Source organism: Saimiri boliviensis, chromosome 9 (genome assembly GCF_048565385.1).
Source record: "Saimiri boliviensis isolate mSaiBol1 chromosome 9, mSaiBol1.pri, whole genome shotgun sequence".
NCBI lineage: Eukaryota > Metazoa > Chordata > Mammalia > Primates > Cebidae > Saimiri > Saimiri boliviensis.
Window position 1 is genome coordinate 18,367,767 of NC_133457.1, and position 24,336 is coordinate 18,392,102.

Consider the following 24,336-nt stretch of genomic DNA (forward strand, 5'->3'; position numbering starts at 1 on the left):
TATTTTTCTGTTTCCTCAGTAACCATAATGAGTAGGATTATGTGCTTCTCTTTCTTTTGATATAAATCTTCTTTGAGGACTGGAAAATACATGTCCAAGATATACCAGAGCATAATTTTCAAAACATATTGAAAGAGTAAAAAAATCTACATACAAGCAATTTCTTCATAAGTAGTCATTTCAGAATCTCAGCTCTCAGCAAGATGAATTTTCACCCTCAAAAATGTACTATCAGCTCTGCTTTAGATACAAATAAAGTGAGCCTCAGAAAAGATTTCTGAACATAAGATGTGGTGAGCAACTGTGACCTCTATTTCCATGGAAATCCTGCCATGACCATCATGGCCACAGGGGGCTCACAGTAATAGGCCCTCCTAATAAATAAGTCTTGGCTGACTAAAATGTTGTCAGTGTAAATACCACTATTCAGAAATAAATAATTAGATTTTTAAAATATACTCGTAAATATATTTTAGTGTTTGGATTTTTTTGTGTGTGTGTGGTTGTTGTTGCTGTTAATTTTAGAGACATGGCACTCGTCCTCCAGGAAAAAAAAAAAAAGAATAAAGAAGAGTGGCAAGTAGCAAAGAAGCAAGAAAATCTAAATGAGTTTGCATGGAGATGCTTCAGTTAAATATGTAAAAGCAGAGATCAGAGGTGAGGGCACTTCCGTTTGGAAGCAAGGAGGCTACAAAGTGGACAGATCCAAGAGACTCTAAGAGGAGGGAACAGAGGCAGAACTACAGGTGGTTCATGAGAGCAGGTGCCGGCTGCTAGGCCCACTGCCTTTCTTCTCTTTTAGCCCTTTTCCTGGTCTGCATTCTGCCCTCTGGTTTCCATCTAAATTCAGCTACATCCTCCATTTGCAGTTTTCATTCTGTTTCTCTGTTATCAGCATCTGTGTTGCTTCAGATGGTGCTTTCTCATGTCCTTGAAGCGTTTCCTGAGGTACAATTCCAACTGTTTGGATTCCAGGTGTCATTAATGCCAACCATTAATCAGACATGTATATCCTTGTCTCCCACAGAGTAATAGACTGTTTGTTTATGGTTCTGTCTAAAAGGACTCTCTGTAATGATGAAGCAGAGCTTTAATTGCTCCCAAAATGTATAATCATACCTTACACATTCCAGCCACAGAAAGTAATTTTCAAATAAGAGAATCATAAAATTCTATCACAAATTCCTTATCTATGTAAATAACTTGTACAGAAGCACAAGAGAACTAGCGTATCTTTAAAGAGATTGATTTACTTTAGAAATTTGACATGTTTGCAAAGCACTACTAATTTTCCATTTAATTGGCTTCAGAATTGCGTGCCTATCTGTTTATAGTGTACGACTTTCCTGCTTTGTATATATCTGTGTGCCTGTCTTTCCTTCATATCTAAGCTGCTAATTTTAAGAACAAGCTTTCTTATCTTCATATATATAACAAGAAAGCTATGAAGGGTACATTTAGATGACAGCTGCTTAATCACTGTACAATAAGACAAAGATATCCAGTGAATAACCAGGATAAAAACAGTTTTTTAGTAATATTTCAAATGATAGGTTTATTTATGGTTCTTACTTGAACTGAGTACTTTTTATTATTTTTTATTTTTAGACATCGGGATGTCACCATCTCTAAGTGTTGCCCAGATTGGCCTCCAGCTCCTGGACTCAAGTGATCCTCCTGCCTCCGCCTCCTGAGTAGCCCTACAGCTAAGTATTTTTAGGAACAGAGTCATCCCTGATCCATCTTGGTATTCCATAATTTACCTGGTACAATATAGGGCATTACATCCAGTGGCAAATAATTAAAATTTGTTGAACAAAAATATAATTTACCAAGTAAAAGAAAACCAGAAAATTAATGAGACTGACACCTTCTTACCTTTCCATATTAAATGCTTGCTTCAGTATTTGGCCAAGAGTAATCTTTCACAAATAGAGCAATTCATAAGTTGAGATGAAATATTGAAAGCATTATGTAAAAGTTTCCTTTAGAAAATATAATATGCAATTGATTTTTCTCTACTTGCTAAAAACACAAGTCTGCACCAAAAGGCTTTTGAGATGAGTAAATCAGGTTTCCATAGAAGCACATAAAGGTAATAGAAATGTTCTGTTCAGGAGTTTGCAAATGATATCATGCAGTTCCCACTTTGGAATGTGTATTTGTTACTTATATTGACTCTGCACTCAGATTACCTATAAATTCTTTACTTTTGTTGTAGGTGAAAAAAAAGTAAAACAAAATAGTGAACCATGTACACAAATGATTGATGAGGCTCTCCAATGCCAAATGGTTTGAAAGATTCAGTGATAAATGTCACTTAGCCTTACTCATACTAAACAGAAAAATCATAGTTCATCCTCCTATGAACATTCTGCTAATCTAAAAAGACCTTATGACTTAGAATTAAGAGGTAAACCATTTTTTTTCAGTCTCAGAATTACTAAATCGTTTACCTCAACACCACGATATGCGGAGGTAGAATTTCAGAAAAGGCGATGTTGGCAACTTAAAGGGGATCACTCGCCAATTGATCGATCACCTGTGTTAGTTTATGTACGATTTACAAAAAGTGTATATTCTTCTTATTCAGAATTATGAATTAATTGAACATAATGTTAAAGTTGGCCATAAATCAAGCTTTCTGCTAGGTTAGGTCATATCCAATGAATACTTGGGCTCTACCAAGTAATCATGGAGTTTCTGAAGGCATCTGTTGTTTTCTCTTCCCTACCGAAAAATACTTTGATAACAACAAAGGGAATACCCTTTTACAGTATCTGATGCTCAGTTACTTTCCATCAGTATTTTCAGCATGGATTTGATACATGCTAGTTGTTTCTTATGCATAGAATGGCATTTTAAGAAACTGCTTTTTGTTGAAAGAGATGTTTACGGTAAGATAGTGTAGGTATGAACACAACAATGAGTTTTAAGTAAAAAGTAAGCTGAGTTACATTGAAAGTTACAATTTTTACATTGTAATTCAACACTCCTAGTTTTCTGGAATGTGTCCAGATAGAAATATGTTTAAAATAAGTTTTTTTCCATTTCTTATACATTCTTCTTATATATTATTCTTTATATATATTCTTATAATGAGGACAAAAATCAAAGCTTTGTTAACTGTAACTGTATTTTTCCTATCATATTAGCTTGGGATATATTTTTAATTTTGTTGATATTTTGAATTCTAGTCCATTTTAGTGAGAATATTCTTGTCTAGGGGAGCAAATTCGTGAAGTTGTATGTACAACAGTTTTCTTGATGTTTGGGATCTAAACAGAAGTTGGCAAACTTTGTATGGCACATGTCCTAAGAATGTTTTCTCCATTTTTAAAGATTTGTTAATAATAAAATGAAGAATTATGTGATGAAAATTTCATATGTAGCCACAAAGCCTAAAATATTTACTATCTAGCCCTTTACATAAAAAATGTTTGCCAACTCCTGATCTTCCCTGCCTTTGGGATAATAATAGAAATATATCTCCAAATTTATCCAAAAGCCATTGTATCACACTGGTAGAAAATGCCTTAGGTGTAATTGATTCTTGTCTCAGATACATCCTCCTACACAAGTGGTCAGGTTATATTCGAATTGCTAGTTTCGTTATCTATGTTAGTGAAACAATACTTATTCCAGGATGTATCATCACTAAAATCTTCTATTTGCCAAAAAGTAGGCCTTCTGTATTACAAAGGAAGATGAATAATGAAAATGGTATCTTACATTGCATAACATTTCACTGTTTGTGAGGCACCTGGACTAGACTATATCAGAGAGCAGCCCTTGGGCAGGGCAGAGCAGGCTGAGTGCAAATGTGCACCTTCTCTTCATTCTACCTGACCATACCCTCAGCAAACTTAAAACTGTTGGCTTTACAACTCCTACCTGATGATCCTGGACACAGCCTCTACGGCCTTCTCCACACACTTCTCCTGACAGTTGGTCATTATTAATCAGTCACAGCTGTCAGCTAACAAGTGAGAGCTCTTTGCCACGTTGGCAACTAAGACTAAGTTGGGGGTTGGGGGAGGGCTGGGAAAGCTGGAACGGGGGTTCCGCAAGTGGTTGAGTTGGAGAAAGGGAAACCAGAAGGTAGACATATTCAAGCGGAGCAAGAGAAGAATGGAGATAGTAACTTTAAAGTGCAATAAATTAAGTTCCCTTTTGGGGCATGAACTGGCAAGTATTTTAGAGTTACATGTTAAAAATAGAATAGACATCTTAGCAAATGACAACACGACTTTAAGTTTCTGAAAGGCAGAAAACGAACTAGAAAAAGTTTTAAGACTCAAAGGTGGGGCCAAGAATGAGATAAAGAAGGAATAGGAACTAAAGAGATTGATCTGGAGGGATTTATGTGTGTATGCATGTACTTATGTTCCCTAGGCATTATCCTTAATGAAAGTGTAAGCAATACCCGCAATATGCATCCAATATTCAGTTTAGATCCTTAGGGGGGTAGAAATACAGGGTGTTCTTAAGAATCTCAGGAATGTTAGGGTACAGTAAAGTCAGAATAGGAAATTAAAAGGACCAAAAATGTCAACTGTCTATACAGGAAACTATCATAAACCTTTGTAGATGAGTTCAATGGTTTAGAAAGGCTGTATCACTTCACCAGAGAATACTCAATGTGTGGAACAGGTATGTAGTAATGAATACCTGGACTGCCCAGTAATTTTTTTCATTAATTAAATATTTTAATATGGAGCACTTCTCACAACTTAAAACTCTCCCCTACTGAAAAAGTATTTTGTATTTGAAAATACAAAAGTGTTTCTGAGTTATACCCCAGGAACTGTGGATGAAAATTGTCATACTATGATAAATTAAATGAAAACTGAGTTCTTGTAACAGCTTTGAAACAGTCCCAAGTGCTTCTAAATAACACTGATATTATAAAATAGGTCTAATGGGATATTAAAAAGACTGGTTGTTTCTGACACTACGATTAATAAGTAAAAACAGAACTGAAACAGTGATTGGCACCTAAATACAAATACTCCGGTCAGGTTTTTAAAAAAGAATTCATATAAATGATACAACCACACCTTTGAAAATGTGCAATATGTAGTATCCAAGTATTAGCCTTTCAGCTACTATGGAGTAATTACTTTGTCTTTCTTATGATTTCCAAAATGTAGATAAGGGAGCTTCACTGCATTTTCTAGAAGCCAAGCCTGGGTTTTGCCATCGTGACATGAATTCTGCCACAAATCAGAAATTTGCATTATTGGCAAAGCTACTCAAATATGGCAAGCTAATTAATACATTATATTGCAGCAAAGAGGCTTAGACAAATGATTACAATTACTTTCTAAAATGTAAAATTAATCATAATTTATCCTTACAATTGCTTGAATTGAACTGAGAAATAAAATAAATTATTCATCCTTGTAAGGCTGGTGGCAACAGACTCACTTCTTCAGATTTTTATGGCTCACTAGTTTTTCTGTTTCTGTTCCTGACTTTAATCTAGGTTACCACAGAGATTTGTGGTAAGCTAAGTTATCACAAATATGGGTTTGTTTATATGTCCGGAGATAATTGAAGTGGCTCTATAAGAATCATAAATTTGAAAATGTATGGCTTCAAGTTGCTTTGCAAGACCCATGCTGGTCATTAAAAGAAAAAATTAAACCATGTGTCTTCAATGAGTGAAAGAAATACTATATTCTAGATCAATGTCAGCCACTCGGAGAAAAATCAAGAAATTATATTTTTAACCCAAATACTCTAAAAATCTATTGCAAACTACACAATTTTATATAAAGTAAAACTACTAATGATACAAATCAGGGTAAGATTAAAGGTTTGAAAATTGATGTGTGCTATTCAAAATCCCCTGACAAGTTGAAGACTTTGACAAAACAATACAGGTCAAGCACAATACTGGCCACGACACCTGGGTAGTTGTTTGTATTTTTAGTAGAGACAGGGTTTCACTATGTTGGCCAGACTGGTCTCCAACTCCCAACCTCGTGATCCGTCTGCCTCAGCCTCCCAAAGTGCTGTGATTACAGGGCTGAGCCACTGCACCCAGCCAATCATTTTTTTTAAGTACAAATAATCTGAGTATACGAGATTCCTTATTTATACTTCAGATGAAGAAAACAGAACAAATTATGTGTCTTAAAATAAGTATTGATTGAAAGTCACCCTTATTTCTTGAGTGTGAAGTAATTGCATATGTATAGTGTATTGCTAATATGATTCAGAGAGAGAAGTGCTACAAATATTTCTGTAATGAGCATGGAGAATGAAAAATAGAGAAAAGGTCATGAAAGAGATTACTATGTTCATAAAAATCCATTTTTTTCCTCCTGGGCAATTAGCTATCATATGGTTAATCAACCTCTCTTATAGTTGCATGAGATTATGTGAGTTCTCACCATTGAAAGGTGGGCAAAATGATACATGTCATATCTAAGCCTGGTTACTATTAAAAGAAGACTCCTGATGATGATCTCTGCTTTCTCTTTTCCCTAATCTGCAAATAAGATGTAGACAAAATAGTAGAGGACTCTAAGGTCCTAAGGCAGGCACTGCTTCCTTCATTGAGAAAGTCTGGCTATGAATAATACATCAACAAAACTAAGCAGTATGCTTAGTTATACAGTTGATTTATATTCTGCCACAAGCTCCTTTTCTTTGCTGCAGACAGGCAATTTGTAGATTGTCCCACTTTGAACAGTACTGCCCTAGGAAGGCAAAAGCAAGTTGGATCCCTGAGTCACTTCTTAGAACAGACCACCAGACCAATCACAGCCATATTAGACTGTTACAAAAATAAGAAATAGACTGCTATTATTTCAGTGTAGTTACTAACATTATTGATTTTTTAAAAGCACTTATATTTTTCTTTTATTTTCTTTCTCCTTCCTTCCTTCCTTCCTTCCTTCCTTCCTTCCTTCCTTCCTTCCGTCCGTCCGTCCGTCCTTTTTCTTTTTTTGAAACGGAGTCTTACACCGTCGCCCGGACAGGAATGCAATGGCTCAATCTCAGCTCACTGCAACTTCCACCTCCTGGGTTCACAAGATTCTCCTGCCTCAGCCTCTTAAGTAGCTGGGATTACAGACACACACCACCACGGCCAGCTAAGTTTTTGTATTTTTGGTAGAGACAGGGTTTCACTATGTTGGCCAGACTGGTCTCAAACTCCTGACCTTGCGATTCCCCCACCTTGGCCTTCCAAAGTGCTGGGATTACAGGCTGAGCCATAGTGCCCAGCCAATGTGTATATTAAAAAGAAAAAAGATTCTATCATACAAATAAAATACATAGAACTTTCAGGTGATCTTAAAATGTTGACAAAAGTTTTTTGAATTCCACAAAGTGAAAATTAAGTCAAACGCATATTCTGACCATAAAAAATGAACTAGTATTTAATAAAAAGATTTGGTAAAGCTTAAGTAAATAAAAAGTAAAAACAAAATATTATCTTTAATAACTCTTTACTGAATTTGTTTATTTTAGTAATTTTTTGGTGGAGTCCTTAGTTGTTCCCAGATATGAAATCATATTATCTGCAAATGAGGATAATTTGGCTTCAATCTCCCTTTCCAATTTGGATGCCTTGTATTTGTTTCTCTTGGTGAGATTACTCTAGCTAGGAGTTTAGGTACTATGCTGAGTAACAGTGGTCAAAATTGGCATCTGTGTGTTCCAGATCTTAGAGGAAAGGTGTTCAGTTTTTTCCATTCAGTATGATACTAGCTATGAATCTGTCATATACAGCATTTATTATGCTAAGGTATGTTCCTTCTATACACCGTTTTTTTGTGAGCTTTTATAAAATGAAGGGATGTTGAATTTTGTCAAATGCTTTTTCAACATCAATTGAAATGATCATATGGGTTTTTGCCCTTTATTCTATTGATAAGATGTATCATATTGATACATTTGTGTATGTTGAACCATCTTTGCATTCCCTGGGATAAAATCCCACTTGGTCATGATGAATGACTTTTTTTAATGTGTTGTTGAATTAGGTTTGCAACTATTTTATTAAAGGTTTTTTTCATTCATGTTCATCAGAGATTTTGGCCTGTAGTTTTCTTCTTTTGACATGTCTTTGTCTATTTTTGGTATCAGGGTAATACTGAACTCATAGAATGAATTTGGAAGTATTCCTTTCTCCTCTATTTTTTTAGAATAATTTGAGTAGGATTGGTATAAGTTATTTAAATGTTTGGCAAAATTCAGCAGTTAAACTATAGGGTTCTGGGTATTCTTTACTGGGAAACTTTATTATAGCTTCAGTCTCATTACTTGTTATTGCAGTCTTCAGGTTCAGGATTTCTTTATGATATATTAGATTTCTTCAATTAAACAATGGTTCAATCTTGTTATGTTGTATGTGTCTAGGAATTTATTTTTTCTAATTTTTCCAGTTGGTTGGCATATAGTGGCTCGTAGTGGCCACTAACAATTCTTTGAATTTCTGTGGTCAATTGTAATGCCTTCTTTCACATTTCCTTTTTTATTTACTTGGATCTTGTCTTTCTTTATCTTGGCTAGTCTGGCTAAATATATGTCACTCTTTTTTAAAAAAAAACTTTTTATTTCATTGATTTTTGTATTGTTTTTTCATTTTAATTTCACTTATTTCTGCTCTGAATTTTATTACTTTTTCCTTTTACTAATTTTGGGTTTGTTTCACACTTGCTTTTCTATTTCTTTAAGATATATTAGGTTGTTTATGTGAAGTTCTTCTACTTTTTTTTGTATAGGTGCTTATTGTTATAAATGTTCCTCTTAGTGCTGCTCTCTCTGTATCCAACAGGTTGTGGCATGTTGTGTTTCCATGACCATTTCAATAACATTTTCAAGTTTCCTCTTAATTTATTCATTGATCCCCTGGTCATTCAGGAGCATACTTTTTAACTTCCATGTGTTTGGATACTTTCCAAAATTCCTCCTGTTATTTATTTCTAGTTTTGTTCCATTATGTTCAGATAAGATACTTGGCATAATTTCAATTTTTTTCATTTTTAAAGACTTGTTTTGTGGTCCAACATATGGTCTATTCTTGAGAATAATCCATGTGCTGAGAAGAACAATGTGTATTCTGTAGCTATTGGGTAAAATATTCTGTATGTGTGTATTAGATCCATTTGGTCTATAGTGCAGATTAAGTCTGATGTTTCTGTGTTGATTTTTCTGTCTGGATAATTTTTCCAATGCTGAAAATGGGGTGTTAAAGTATCCAGGTATTTCTGTGTTGAGGCCCGTCTTTCTCTTTAGGTCTAGTAATATTTGCATTATATATCTGAGTACTCCAGTGTTACTTGCATATATAATTACAATTATGATACCTTCTTGGTGAATTGACCCCTTTATCATTATATAGTGACCTATGTTGTCTCTTTTTGTAGTTTTTGCTGGTATCTACTTTGTCTGATATAGGCATAGCTACTCCCGTTCATTTTTTATTTTCATTTGCCTCATTATCTCTTCTCATGCCTTTATTTTCACTCTATGTGTGCCTGCCTTCTTTCTTCTCTTTCTTTCTTCTATTTCTTTTCTTTCCTCCCTTTCTCCTTCCCTCCTTCCTTCCTTCCTTTCTTCTTTTTTTCTTTCTCTATTTCTCTCTTTCTTTTCTTTCTTTCTCTTTCTCCCTTCTGATGTAGTGTCACTCTGTCACCCAGCCTGCAGTGGTGCAATCTGGGCTCACTGCAACTTCCACTGCCTGGGTTTCAGCAGTTATTGTGCCTCAGCTTCCTAAGTCGCTGCAACTACAGGCATGCACCACTACACACAGCTAATTTTCGTATTTTTAGTAGAGAAAGAGTTTCATCATGTTGACCAGGTGATCTTGAGCTCCTGACTCTCAAGTGATCCACACAGCTTGGCCTCTCAGAGTGCTGGGATTACAGGCATGAGACACTGCGCCTGGCCTATGTGTGTCTTTATAGGTTATGTGTGTTTCTCATAGGTAATAGATCAGTGGGTCTTTTTTTTTTTTAATCTATTCAGCCACTCTTTTCATTGGAGAGTTCCATTCATTTGCATTTAATGTTATTATTGATAAGAAAGGACTTACTCTTGCCATTTTGTTGTTTTCTGGTTTCTTTTTGTGTGTGTGGCCTTTCTTCCCTCCCTCTCTCCCTTTCTTCATTTCTTTCTTCATTTCTCCCTGTCTTTATTTTTGTGAAAGTTATTTTTCTCTGGTATTATGTTTTAATTTCTTGCTTTTCATTTTTTATGTATCTCTTGAAGGTTTTTGGATTTGAGGTTACCATGACGCTTGCAAATAACTTCTTATAACCCATTATTTTAAACTGATGACAACACTGGTGGCAAAAACAATGTAATTAACAAATAAAGAGAGAAACAAATTTTAAAAACTAAAGTTTAACTTCATTCTCCTCACTTTTTAAGTTTTTGTTTCTTGTATTTATATTTTGTTATTTTATGTTGAAAAGTTGTTGTGGTTATTATTTTTGATAGGTTTATTTTTTAGTCTTTCTACTCAAGATATGAGTAGTTTACACACCATAAATAGTGTTACAATATTCTGTACTTGGCTGTGTACTTACTACTACCAATGTGTTTTGTACCTTCAAATGAATTCTTATTTCTCATAACATCTCTTTCTTTAAGATTAAAGAACTCCTTTAACATTTCTTATAGGACAGGTCTGGTGTTGGTGAACTCTCTCAGCTTTTGTTTGTCTGGGAGTGTCTTTGTTTTTTTCTTCATGTTTATAGAATATTCTCACTGGCTATACCGTTCTAAGATAAAAGTCTTTCTTCAGCACTTTGAATACGTCATGCTACTTTCCCGTGGCCAATAAGGTTTCCACTGAGAAGCCCGCTGAGATGTATTGGAGCTTCATTGTAGGTTATTTGTTTCTTTTCTCTTGCTGCTATTAGAAAAATACTTTTTTTTCTTCTTAACCAAGCAGATTCTTTTTTCTTCTGCTTCTTTTTAATATTGATATTTTTCTCTAGGTTTGGAAAGTTCTCTGTTATTGTCCCTTTGAATAGACTTTCTACCCCTCTCTCTTTTTACCTCCTCTTTAACATAAATAACTGTTTTGTATGCCCTTTTGAGACTTTCTAGATCTTATAAACATGCTTCATTGTTTTTTATTCTTTTTTCTTTTATCTCTTTTTACTTTATATATTTAAATAGGCTGTCTTCAAGTTTACTACTTCTTTTTTCTGTTTGATCAATTATGCCGTTGACTCTAATACATTTTTCAGTATGGCATTGAATTTTTCAGCTTTGCAATTTCTGCTGGAGTTTTAAAACATCAGCAACCTAACACAGGAACAGAAAACCAAACACAGAATGTTCTCACTGATAGTGGGAGTTGAACAATGAAAACACATGGACACAGGTTGGGGGAGGACCATCACACATGCTGGGGGTTGCAAGGAAAGGGGAGAGAGAGCATTAGGACAAATACCTATTGTATGCCGGGCTTGAAACCTAAATGATGGGTTGATGAGTGCAGTAAACCACCATGACACATGTATACCTATGTAACAAATTTGCAATTCAGTACATGTATCCCAGAACTGAAAGTAAAATAAAACTTTAATTTTAATTTTAAAAATCTAAAAATATAGTATCTCAATTCCTTTATCTGATGTGATTCTGAATTCCTTCTCTGTGTTATGTAGAATTTCATTAAGTATTCTCAAAATGGCTATTTTGAATTTGTAGTCTGAAATTTCACAAATCTCTGTCACTCTAGGATTTATCACTGGTAGCTTCTTTAGTTCATTGTGCGAAGTTATGTTTTCCCGGATGGTGTTGAGTCTTGTGGATATTGGTTGATGTCTGGGCATTGAGGAACTAAATATTTATTGACATCTTCACAGTCTGGGCTAGTTGTACCCATGCTTCCCAGGAAGGCTTTCCAGGTATTCAAAGAAACTTGAGTGCTGTCATTTAAGTCTTTGGTCACTGCAGTCATATCTACATTAAGAGGCACCTCAAGGCTAGTCACACTGTGACTCTTGCTGACTCATAGGGGTACAATTTGGTGATCTTGAATAAGATCTGGAATAATTCTCTGGACTACCAGGCAGAGTTCTTGTTCTCTACCCTTACTTTCCCCAAAACAAATGGAATCTCTTTATGCTGAGCTGCCTAAAGCCAGGGAAGGGGTGATACAGCACCCCTGTGGTCACCCAGTAAAGATTGCTGGGTCAAACCTAAAGCCAGAATAGCACCTGATCCCACCCAAAGTGACCACTGCCTGTGTACCCCCAGTGTTCACTCAAGGCTCAAGACTCTTTGGTCAGCAGGTAGTGAAACCAGCCAGGTTTATGTCCTACCCTTCAGGGAAGCGAGCTCCTTCCTTGAGCAGGTTTGGTCCAGAAATGTTATCCAGGAGCCTGGACCTGGAGTTGGAAACCTTAGGAATCTACTTAGTGCTCTAAGCACAGATTCTGCTGTGGTTCATCTGGCACCCAATCCATAAGCCAGAGTCCTTCTGCTCTTCCTTCTTCGCCCCTGAAGCAGAAGACAGCTCTCCCCATGCACCACTGCCTCTGGCCCATGGAGAATACTGCTTGACTACCGCCAATGTTCACTCCAGACCCAAGGTGTCTTCATTTACCTTATGACAATGCTGCCAGGCCTGGGTCTCCTCCTTCAGGGAAGTGGGTTTCCCTCTGGCTTAGGATGAGTCCAAAATGCTATCCAAGTCCTGAAACTGAGGACCTCAAGAGCCCTCTTGGTGCTCTACCCTATTGTGGCTAAGGTGCAAGACAAAGCTCCCTTTACTCTTTCCCCTCCTTTCCTCAAACAGGAGTCTCTCCCCATAACCACCACAGCTGGGAATGTGCTGAGTCACAACTGAAGCCAGCATGGCAGTGGGTCTCATTCAAGGTTCACAGCATGTACTGCATGGCTACCACTTCTGATTATTCAAAGCCCATGGGCTCTTTAGTCAGCAAGTGATAAATATTTCCAATACTGTGTTCTTCCCTTCAAAGCAGCTGGTTCCCTTCTGGCCCAGGGTATATCTAGAAACATCATCCAGGAGCTAGGGCCTGTAATGGGAACTTCAAAACTCTGTCAAGTGTCCTAATCTACTGTAGCTGAGCTGGTATCCAAGTTGCAAGACAAAATCCTCTTTACTCTTCCCTCCTCCTCTTTTCAAGCAGAGGGAAGGAGTTTCTCCTAAAGCTGTGACCTGCACTGCCTAGGGTTGCGGGAGTGGTGACACAAGCACTTCCTTGGCTATCCTGGCTGGTGTCACTGAGTCACACAAACCCCATGTTCACTGACTCTAAGCCCAATAGAGCACCAGGACTTGCCCAGGTATTATAGTCTTTGTGGCCTAGATTGCCTTTCAAGTTTTTTTTAGAACCCCAGAGTGCTTTAGCTTGAGGTAGTAGGGCTAAAGAGAGAACTCAGCATCTGACTGCTAGGATGGATGATTCCCCTCTGGCTATGGCTGGTCCCAATGCTTTCTTTGTGAGTGCCAGCTGAATTCTGCACTGAGTCGCTTTCCACTGTGACAGGCAGCACTTAATTCAAATGTAATGCTGGCATTCACAAAGCCAGCATTATCTGGTTTTAATATTATATCAAGGATAGAGGCAGTGAAGAGGGTAGAAAAGACAGTCTTAAATTGTGAATACCACTCCTCCTCCCACCACCAGCAGCAGCCACATGGTTTGGAGAGAGAGTTGTGTGTCTTATCCAAGACCACCAAAGTTGTACCCCTGTGAATCAGCAAGAGTCACAGATACTGTGATCACTCATCTGAATTTTTGTTTCTATGGAGGTGCTTTCTTCCTTGGATAGTTGTTCCATTTGGTTTTCTTGTGGTGTCAGACAATTGCTACAGCGTTCTATTTGGCCATCTTGTTCCACCTCCCTCTCATAACTTTTTTATTTAGAAAAAAAAATCCTAAGGATTACAATCATTAAAAAAAAATAATAAAGGAAAAGGACTATGGTAGAGTTCAGGAATCTAGCACATATAACTAATGCTTATTAGCTGTATGTTCTAGGTTCCGAGATTTGATCCTCTTATGCTTTAATTTTCTCACTTGGAAATAATATATTACATAACAAAAATGGCATTGGTATGAAAAACATGAAATACACAGTTGGCAAAGAGTAGTGTTCAAAAAGTGTCAGATGTTAAGAAATAATTTGCCGGGCGCGGTGGCTCAAGCCTGTAATCCCAGCACTTTGGGAGGCCGAGGCGGGTGGATCACGAGGTCAAGAGATCGAGACCATCCTGGTCAACATGGTGAAACCCCGTCTCTACTAAAAATACAAAAAAAATTAGCTGGGCGTGGTGGCGCACGCCTGTAATCCCAGCTACTCAGGAGGCTGAGGCAGGAGAATTGCCTGAACCCAGGAGGCGGAGGTTGCGGTGAGCCGAGATCGCGCCATTGCACTCCAGCCTGGGTAACAAGAGTGAAACTCCGTCTCAAAAAAAAAAAAAAAAAAGAAATAATTTACAACATTCTTAAACTTTTCAGGCTAGTATAAATAAAAGTAAATTTTTCTTTGATATTTTACATCAATCTTGAATATTTCTGCTTTGGGTAATACTCATCTTGGAAAAATCAGAAGCAAGTTAAAACTAACTTTCTAAAACCAACTTCTACCTTCTGTGAAAATGGTAATTAATGGGCATTTATAAACATGAGAATAATCTAATCACACTTAGGAAGATTATCTAATGACAGAATAAACAGACTGGCAGGTGCAAAGACCTGGGTGAAGGAGTGATCAGGTAAAACTAGTAGGCGTTGCTGGAGGAGAAAGACAGGAGTCTTAGCTAGATGATAATGGAGAGGGCGAGTTCTTGAGTTGTTGTCTTCATAGATACCCCAATTTCCTCTATTGATTAGCCTACATGTTAAAAATGTGAAACCAAACTTTGTTCCATTTTGTTTACTCTTCAACATTTATAGGAATGAGTTGCAATACAGCTTTCCTCATTCATGCATAACATAGAAATCCTTATATGGAAAAGAAAGTAGATTTTTTAAAATTCATGGATAGAGAATGGTGCAATGACGTTTGAGCTGTAAGGGTATGTTGATAAGGAACTTGATGGTGTACACACTGCTTTGAAAAACATTACATTATTCTTGAGCCCTCATTTATCTCACATGGTAGGTAGGATCACAATGTGTTCTATTTTCAATACGAGTAATCTCAGGTTTAGAAAGTTTTAAATTAGTTACTCGAGATTATTTTATTAGTTAATGACACATCTAAGAGTTAAAATTACATATTTTGATTCCGTGTTCAATTTGCTACACTGTAGATTAAACACACCCCCATAAAGTAAATCATCAATCACAAGGGAGGATGGAAAAAGCATACACTCCACCTCACAATAAACACCAATTTTTTTAATTTTCGTGAATGAATGGATTGCTTGCATTGATTAAATTCACTTTTAAACATTTAAACTCTTTTTCATCATCTATATGGAGAATATCAATTTGTTAAAACACAGCTCATTCTGTGAAATGTCAGTTATTCACCCAAGACTATAAATAGCCTTCATGACAAACACTGAGTGACTTCTACTTCTTTCTTCAGACTTGATAAAAGAGTCCCTGTAATATATTAACAGTTAAATAGCATCATCAATAATCCTTAGGGGTCAGGGGAACCTATAATGTTTTATACTGCTTTTAACATTTTTCTCTGTAGAACAGATCTTAGTCTTTGAAGTTAGACATTTGTGAACAAAAAGCAACTTCAAATTATCATTATTTTATATTTTTATAATTCCCACTGCATATTTGTAAGAAAAGTTGACAACAAAGAACATTAATGTAGAAAATATGTGTTATTTTGAAACATTTCTACCATGTAGTCACAATAATAAAACAGGTTGATTTGATTTTCCTTGAACATTTTTTCTCTCCTAGAGAGAAGATATATATATAGAGAGAGATATAGATATAGATATAGATATAGATATATGTTTTCACTTTATTTTCCCCTCTCAAAAATGTTTCAGTTGGTTTCTTATTTAAAATATGTTTTTCAATCAGTAGAAAATACATATTTAATCAGTGGGTTATCAGATAGGTACTATTTAGTGCACAGAAGCACAAAATTTTTCTAAGCTGGAAAAATTAAGCTGTCAACCCCATAAAAGTTTGTTATCTCTTTTCTTCATAATGAGTATTGCCTTAAAGAGTATTTTCAAACCTTACTGAAGTTGAATATGGTTTTCTCTTTTTAAAACTCTTGTTTATATACTTCTTTGCTGAGTAGACAGAATGTGATGAATATAACTTATTTATTTCTCACTGGATTAAAGTTCATCAAAACAAATAATACAATTCCCACTAACAGTGTTGGAATCTGTGCAAAACCCCAAACACAAAAGAGACAGGCCCCTGACATCAGACAGGCAGCCCTGTTTTCTTCTATGACAGTAGTTTTAGACTCTTCCTCAAACTAGTTCTATGTATTTCTAAGTTTATAATTATCTAGATGATTTCATATTTTTAATATTGTAGCTTATATATTTACTTTTATTTCTAGTAAGTTATCTTTTATTTAAAAAGCTATATTTGTGTATGTTCATTTTGTTACTTTTCAAGAAAGCATATTTAACATTTTATCTAGAAAAGCGATCACTTCCTTTTGTTTAATAGTGAGGTATTTATTTTATTTTCTAATCCAATTGTCATGGCAATGATGCTCTTTAATGAAACTTTTCTGGTACAGAGTTTTAATACTAAACAATGACAGAACAGTCTTTCACAGTATGTAATAGATGTGCTGAGAAAAATGGTCTCAGATTTTTTTAGTTTTTACATTAAATTGAACAAGTTTCTTTTATACAGTGTCTCAGAGCTTTCATTGTGTTTTTTATATTTTATCAGTTTTAAGAAGGTCATTTAAAGTAGATAATTTCTCAAGTTTATTTGACCACCTTTCCTGTAATTAACCTTCTTAGATACACAGTTAAGTCCAACACAGACTATTAGTTTTACATATAGAATATATACCACATGTGTGTGTGTCAGGCACCAATCCATATAATCCATGTAGTTTTTTCCTACTAAACTTTTTTTTAAATCTTGACTTTTTAATGAGAGTGTTTTAAATTGAGTGTTACCAAATACTTCTAAGGAAATATGTGGGCGTGATTGTTGTCTTAGTTTGTTCCTGCTACTATAACAAAATATCTTTGACTGGGTAATTTATAAATAATGAAAATGTATTTCTCACAGTTCTGGAGGCTGGGGTGTTCAAGATCAATGCAGGAGCCAATTCAGTGGCCAGTAAGGGCTTATTCTCTATCTCACATGGCAGGAAAGAGAGCAAGGATGTGCCCTTTAACCTCTTTTATAATGGCACTAATTGAGCTCTCACTGGTTTGTTAACAAAACAAAACAAATGAAACTGTAAAATATTTTAAAGAGGTTTATTCTGAGCCAATAATAGTGATCGTAGCCTGGAGTAAACACAGATCTAAGAACCCTTGAGTAAGTCGTGCCGAGGTAGGTTAGTTGGATTTTATACATTTTGAGGAGACAGGAGTTACAGCCAAAACATAAATCAATACATGGAAGATATACATGGGTTCAGCCTGAAAAGCCAGGACATATCAAAATGGGGGCTTACAAGTCACAGGTGGATTTTAGGGATTCTTTTGTTCACAACTGGTTGAGAGTGGCTATTGTCTAAAGACCTGATGTCAGTAGAAAGGAATGCTTGAGTTAAGACAAGGGGATTTCAGGGGCCAAGGCCCTCACTATGCAGATGAAGCCTCATAGGTAATAGCCTTCAGAGAGAATAAGTAGAAAATGTCTCTCTTCAGACTTGTAAATGTGTCAGACTCTCAGTTAATGTTTTCTAGATCTCTGAAAGGCCTGGAAAGGAAATGCCTGGTCATATTAATAGAGATTCTCTTTAGATGCAAATTACCCCCACAAGATGGCTTTGTAGGGTCATTTAAAAATATATCAAATAAATATATTTTGGGGTAAAGTATTGCATTTCCTTCAAGGTCTGCTATCTATCATGTGATGCGATAACAGAGTCAGGTTGGAAAGTAAACTTTACATTATAGCAGGTTAATTTAAAACAAACAAAAAACACAGTTTTACGGTTTGTAGGGTGTGATTTTTAACCCTCACCTTGCATGGCCTTTGGTCTGTTTTATAATTTGCTAACTTGTTCCCACAAAGAGTCTGTTTTGTTAGTTTTCATATGCTCTCCATTTTAACCTTAATGCTAAACTCCAAAAGGCAGAGGATGTAACAAGACATGTCTGACTTCCCTTCTCACCAGCATGGCTGGAAATTCAGTTTTTCAGGTTTCCTTGGGGTCCCTTTGGCCAAGAAGGAGTCCCTTCAGCTGGCTGGGGGCTTAGTATTCTATTTTTGGTTTACAACTTAACCACTTCTTTTAAAAGTGATTAAATTGCCCCACCTTTTAATTCTATCACACTGGATATTAGGTGCCAACGTATGAATTCTAGAGGGACACCAATATTCAGACCTTAGCAATCGTATTTCCTTCACTCATCATAATAATAGTCATTTGTAGTGACAGATTGCCTAATAATAAATAAACTAGCATCCTTGGAATGAGGTTTTGTTGACTATGGATTTGTAAGGTTTTTCATGTATTCCTGAATTCTAATTGCTAATATTTTAGTTAGATACTTACATCGATATATATAAGCAGTACTGCACTAAAATTTTGCCCCTTTCTATTCTTATTGTAAAATATTGTTTGTAGGTTTTGGTGGACTTTGTTCAAAATATTGTGAAGACTGTTCCCTTTCTTCATGGTATCGAACAGTTAAAATCACTTAGAGGTTATTGTGGCTTGGAGCTGTAACAAATTAGAGGATGGACGTTAGATGGTTATTATTAGATAATTTTCTCATTTGTTTCCTTTTTCTTCATGACTTGTTTGTAATTTATGTTTTCCTAGAAATTTGTAGGTTTAGACCAGTTATTTTTCATTTACTATAAGATATGTGAAGCATATTTTCATCTCTTTTATGTCTTTTCTAATATGGTATAACTTTGTTATTTTTGTTTCAGCTCATGCTTTGTGTATGTGTTGGCATTTCCAATAAACTATTCTTAGATTTCTCATTTTGTCCTATTTGTTTTTTTGAGTTGGAGTCTTGCTCTGTCTCTCAGGCTAGAGTACAGTGGTGCGATCTCAACTCACTGCAACCTCTGCCTCCTGAGCGATTCTCCTGCCTCAGTCTCCCAAGTAGCTGGGATTACAGGTGCGAAACACCATGCCCAGCTAATTTTTGGATTTTAATAGAGTTGGGGTTTCACCATGTTGGCCAGGCTGATCTTGAACTACTGACCTCAGGTGATCCGCCTGACTCAGCCTCCCAAAGTGCTGGGATTACAGATGTGAATTAAGACACCCAGCCATTTTGTTCTTTTTTAGCCACCTCCAACCCTTTCTTTTTTTTTGCCATGATTTCTTCCTTATGGTGTTTTTCTAGTATTTATTTGATTGATCATTTCTATTTTTTCAGTTAAGTAATTGATATACTTTTCTTCTTATTTTGTAGTAAACATATTCAAAGCTATGGGTATTTCTGAGTACATCTATGAATTCCCCATAGGTGGATGATGATTTTTAATAATATTTTTCTATTTCGTTTTGTATTACAATCATGAGATCATTTTTGACCCAATGTTTATTTAGAAAATACTTTTAAAACTTTCAAGTGTTTGATATTAATTTTAATTTAATTTTCTAATTTATTTTTATTTTATTATGCTATAATTTTTAAAATCTCATTTTACTAGTTTTATATATTCCGATTTTTTGAGGTTTCCTTTCAGGTCTGATATACAGTAAATTTACATGAATGTTATAAGATAAGCCTTTGGAAAAAAAAGTTTATTCTCTTTTGAAGTAGTATAGATTTAAGTAAATATTAAATTAAGTTAAATTAGCTATAATTTGATCTTCTTTATATTTTCATTTATTTTTTTCTTGGTCAATAAAATATGGAGATAAATCTTTTAAAGTTCTTCATTTACTGTGTCTATATTTCTCATTGTATTTAACGTTATTCTTTGTTTGATATCTCTCAAACAGACTTTTCTCTCATTCCTTTCTATTCTATTTCTACGTTCTATTCCATTTCAATGAATGGTAAGACCATGAACCTAGTTCCTCAAACCAAAAATCAAAAGTTTTACCATCCAATCCAACACTAAGTCTTGATAACCGTCTCTCCACACAAATTCCAAATCTATCTACTTCCCACTCTTTCTACTTACACCATACTAATCTAAGCCCACTATCTCTTCTTGCCTAGGTTACTAAAATCAACTCTCAAGTGATCTTCTTGATTCTACTCCTGCTTCTCACATAAAACTCAGAATAATTTGTAGAAAATAAATAAGCTCATTAAACTCTCCTGCCCTCTTTGTTAAAACCTCCCAACAGATTTCTGTCCCAGCCTCAATTAGCTTAAGTCCTCACTTTAACTCTGCCTACAAAGTATGTAGATGTGACTTATGCCTTTGGCAGCAGTGACCATCTTCCCCTTCCCCTGCACACTTAACTACACTGGTCATCTCTTTCTTCCTCAGACAGTACAAGCTCATTCACATATTAGAGCATATCTGCTAGATAGTCCCACGTTCTGGAACGTACTTCTTCCTGTTTTGTGCATGGTTAATAATAGCATCCCAGAAATCCCTTGTCTGATAAATGATTGTATTATATCATCCTACGTTACATCTTCCTACAGCATTCTTTATTGCTAATTTCATACGTCTTTCTGCATCTCCACCAGAAGCTTTTTGACAGCAGGAATATTGACTCACTTTTCAAATTGTCCAGTAACAGAAAAATGCCTGACACATGGTAGACATTCAATATTTGTGTAATAAATAAAAGCTATAAAGTGCAAATAAAAGGAAACTTATGTTTTCTTATAAATTTGAATAATAAAAAGTAACTTTTTTCTCCAATTTAATGCTTTTGGCCTTAAATACAAGTTTGTCTGATATTAACATGAGAATTGCTTTTGTACATGATAAAATAACATAGATGGAGATTTATCTCCCACATTAAACAACTAGAACACCAGACAAAATACATAAAACAATGGTTTTCAAACACTGAACCACAGACAACTTAAGACAGTAATTCCTGAGAGAAGAAAAACGTGTGAGTTTAGATCTTTAAATACCCCAACATCAAGCAAGTTTCTGAGCAGTATTAGAAGGGGAACCTCAATAGAACTTGGCAATGTTGTTGAGTTGAAGAAATAGCATTTGATGTTCAAGAAAGTAAAGATGGATAGAATTTGTAAGGCAAACAAGCAGAGAGCAGAGAGCTGTGTAAGAGAGCCCTGATGTTGGCTCAAGGGTCCTCTCAAGTCTTTGGCTCAATGTTAATCTGCACCTGTGTAGAAGAAAACAGCCACAGGCTGGACAAAAAAACTGCTGGAAAGGAATAAACAGAATAATCCCCAGAGCTCACAAAAGGCCAAGCATAGTTTTGTGCTCCCAAAGGCCAGAGTGTAAAGTTTTTGTAATAAATGGGGCATCAATCAAGAGTCCTCAAAAAATCATTACCTCAGTAGTAGCCTTAGACTAGAGGTTCACCAGGACCTGCTCTAACAAACCTTAAAGGCAAGACTTGAAAAGATCAAATCGTTTTCATGTAATTTCCTGGTTCGAAAACAAGGACCAAAAATATTTAAAGGAATGCAGAAACTCCAACACCAAGTTTTATTACAAAGAAACAACAACCATACACACAAAAAATGAGATCCAGCACAAGAAACAGAAAGGGAAAAATATGCAGCATCCAGTCAAAACTTACCAGGCATGCAAAGAGGTCGGAAAATATGCCCATTGCCAGAAAGACAAAAGTGAATAGAAGCAGACCTCAAAATTACATAGATGACAAAATTAAGCAAGAATATTTGAAGAGTTATTGCAAAGATATAGTCAAGAAGGTAAAGAAAAGCATGAACATGATATGAAATGAAAGAAAAAGACAAATTAAAACTCTAAAGATGAAAAATAAAATACCTAAAATAAATAGTACACTGCATAAGACTGGAAAACTTGAAGACATAACAATAAAAACTACTAAAATAACATATAGAAGAAAGACTAAACAAAAATGAGTATGCCAGTGAACTATGGGTCAGTATCACACAGCCATATGTGTATTTTCAGTCCTGGGAAAGAAAAGAGCAGAATGAAATATTTAATGAACTAATGACCAGAATTTTTTTAAATTTGATGAAAACTGCAAACCCAAGATTTAAGAAGTTTGATGAACAAGCTGAAGAAATGTGAGCACTACATTGAAGCATATCATAATCAAATTGTTGAATAAAGCATGATTCTTACTGGTTTTTCATTTGATTTTGTTTGGAGCATTCTTTTATTTCTGAAATATTTACTTCTGGTTTCTTCCTTTAAAAATGCATATAATTAAGTTTCATTTTTTGAATGAGAATAATTATTTTAAAGGTGACTTTCATTTTCAGTTCTTATTAAAGAGGCATATTTCATTTGACACCTTCGTTTTGTATTTCCTTTGTTTTTGATAGTTTTCTATATAAACTATATTTTATTTTTTTCTCTACCCTGTGTGTACCTCATTGACACCCTCAACTGCTAGCCCATATCTCTAATCCCTACACATTCATATAAGTAATCTACAAGATACAAACTCTTTAACATTTTCCATTGGTGGTTACCTATTCAATATAGCTCTCTGTGAACTTGAGAGCTATATTTCCTGTGGGCACCTTAAACTCACCAGTATTTACATGTTTAGTTCCTTAGCTTGCCTATTTGTGAATTCCTTATTTTGATGCATGTTTTTCTGTCTGGAGTACATCTTTAAATAATTTCTTTTTTACAAGACTCATATGAGCTTTTAAAATCATGCATTGGAGCTTATTTTCAAAGTTTTCACAGGCAAAACACTTGATTTAATATTTAATTACTTGGATGTAATTTTATATTCAATACTTTTTAATAATATTGTTCTGTTGCTTTTTTTTTTTAACCCAAAATTGCTGAAAAGAAGTCTAATATAAACTCATTTGCTTACCTTTTAGGAATCTGCTTCTTCTACTGGGGAATGTATGATTTTTTAAATCATTGAGTATCAAATTCACCAGTGTAATCTCCTTCTTCTTCCAGCTATGGGCAGTGAGACCTCTAAATTATAGGGTCATTTTAATTAATTGAAGTATTTTTATCCTAGTATTTCATTGAATAGTTTTTTTCTCTTTTGTTTTTCAGATCATCAGTTATCCATATGTTGAATTCTTACGTCTATTTTACAATTCTTATTTTTAAAACATCCTTAGTATTTTAAAAGTTATATTCTGAAGTACATAACTAATTTTATTTTTTAAATTGTCAGTATGTGTTCTGGTTTTAAAAGTTCTTGTATATTGTAGTAATATTATTTCCATTATTTCTTGTCACTACTATTTTTAATTAATTCATCAACTAATCATTTTGTATCCAAAACTTTAAATTTTAGTATTCAGAAATTTTTTTCTTTAGTTTTCTTGATAATGCTGTACTGTTATAGTCTAAAGTTGCCTCTTATGGAATGCTGTATTCATTTTAAGCACTCTGGCTGTAGCAGTTTTTCTTTTGTATTTTGAGTATTTCTCCTCATAGCATCAGTAAAAGTAGTTGTCACTCTTCTTATTGCAACTCTTACCACTGCTTTTATGACTCCTGCAAATACAACGACACCCACCAACACCACCAAAAATTAATCCCTTTTGACTATTACTCCTTTATAGACCCGGTATCACTCAAGATCCTAACACAAAACAAAATTTGACAAATAAGATTCAAGAAACATTAACGTAGGAACTTAAGAGTTGTGGTCACGATTAAGGGAACCAGTAGAGGATATTGAGGGACCCAGAGATCAGCAACAACAGGGTGCTTTTACCACTCCATAGGCAGGAAGAGGTTCTTACTGAAGAACCAAGCTGGGGGCCAAACAGGAAATAAATTGCAGAGTCATGCATCGGACACCTTAATATATATTTTTTAATCTCCATAAAGAGATAAATGTTACCATTACCTTAATTTTACATATGAAGATACAAAGTATTATAAAATGTATACAAGAACACAGAGCTAAAAGCTTACAGATCTGGGCCTCTTTACAAGTCACTCTGACTTAAGTAAGTCCATATATGTCCTCACCTTCCCCAACAGCAACTAGTTTGTCAGATATTTACCGAGCTGCTTCTATGCCAGGCACTGCCAGAGGTATTAGACTTAACAATAAAGAGCAAAACCAGTATCATGGTTGCTTCACGCAACTTCTTTACCTTTGACCGAAGACAAATACATGTTC

General features: G+C 35.2%; 1 long non-coding RNA gene across 2 annotated transcripts in view; it reads left to right on the plus strand.

Annotated features, from left to right (window-relative positions):
• Positions 1-19,645, plus strand: part of LOC141585592 (uncharacterized) — a 402,245-nt gene extending 382,600 nt beyond the window's left edge. For both annotated transcript variants that reach the window (XR_012519134.1, XR_012519136.1), the window contains one exon: positions 1,609-19,645. This is a non-coding gene — a long non-coding RNA (uncharacterized LOC141585592). The remainder of the gene's footprint in view (positions 1-1,608) is intronic.
• Positions 19,646-24,336: the final 4,691 nt, after the last annotated feature.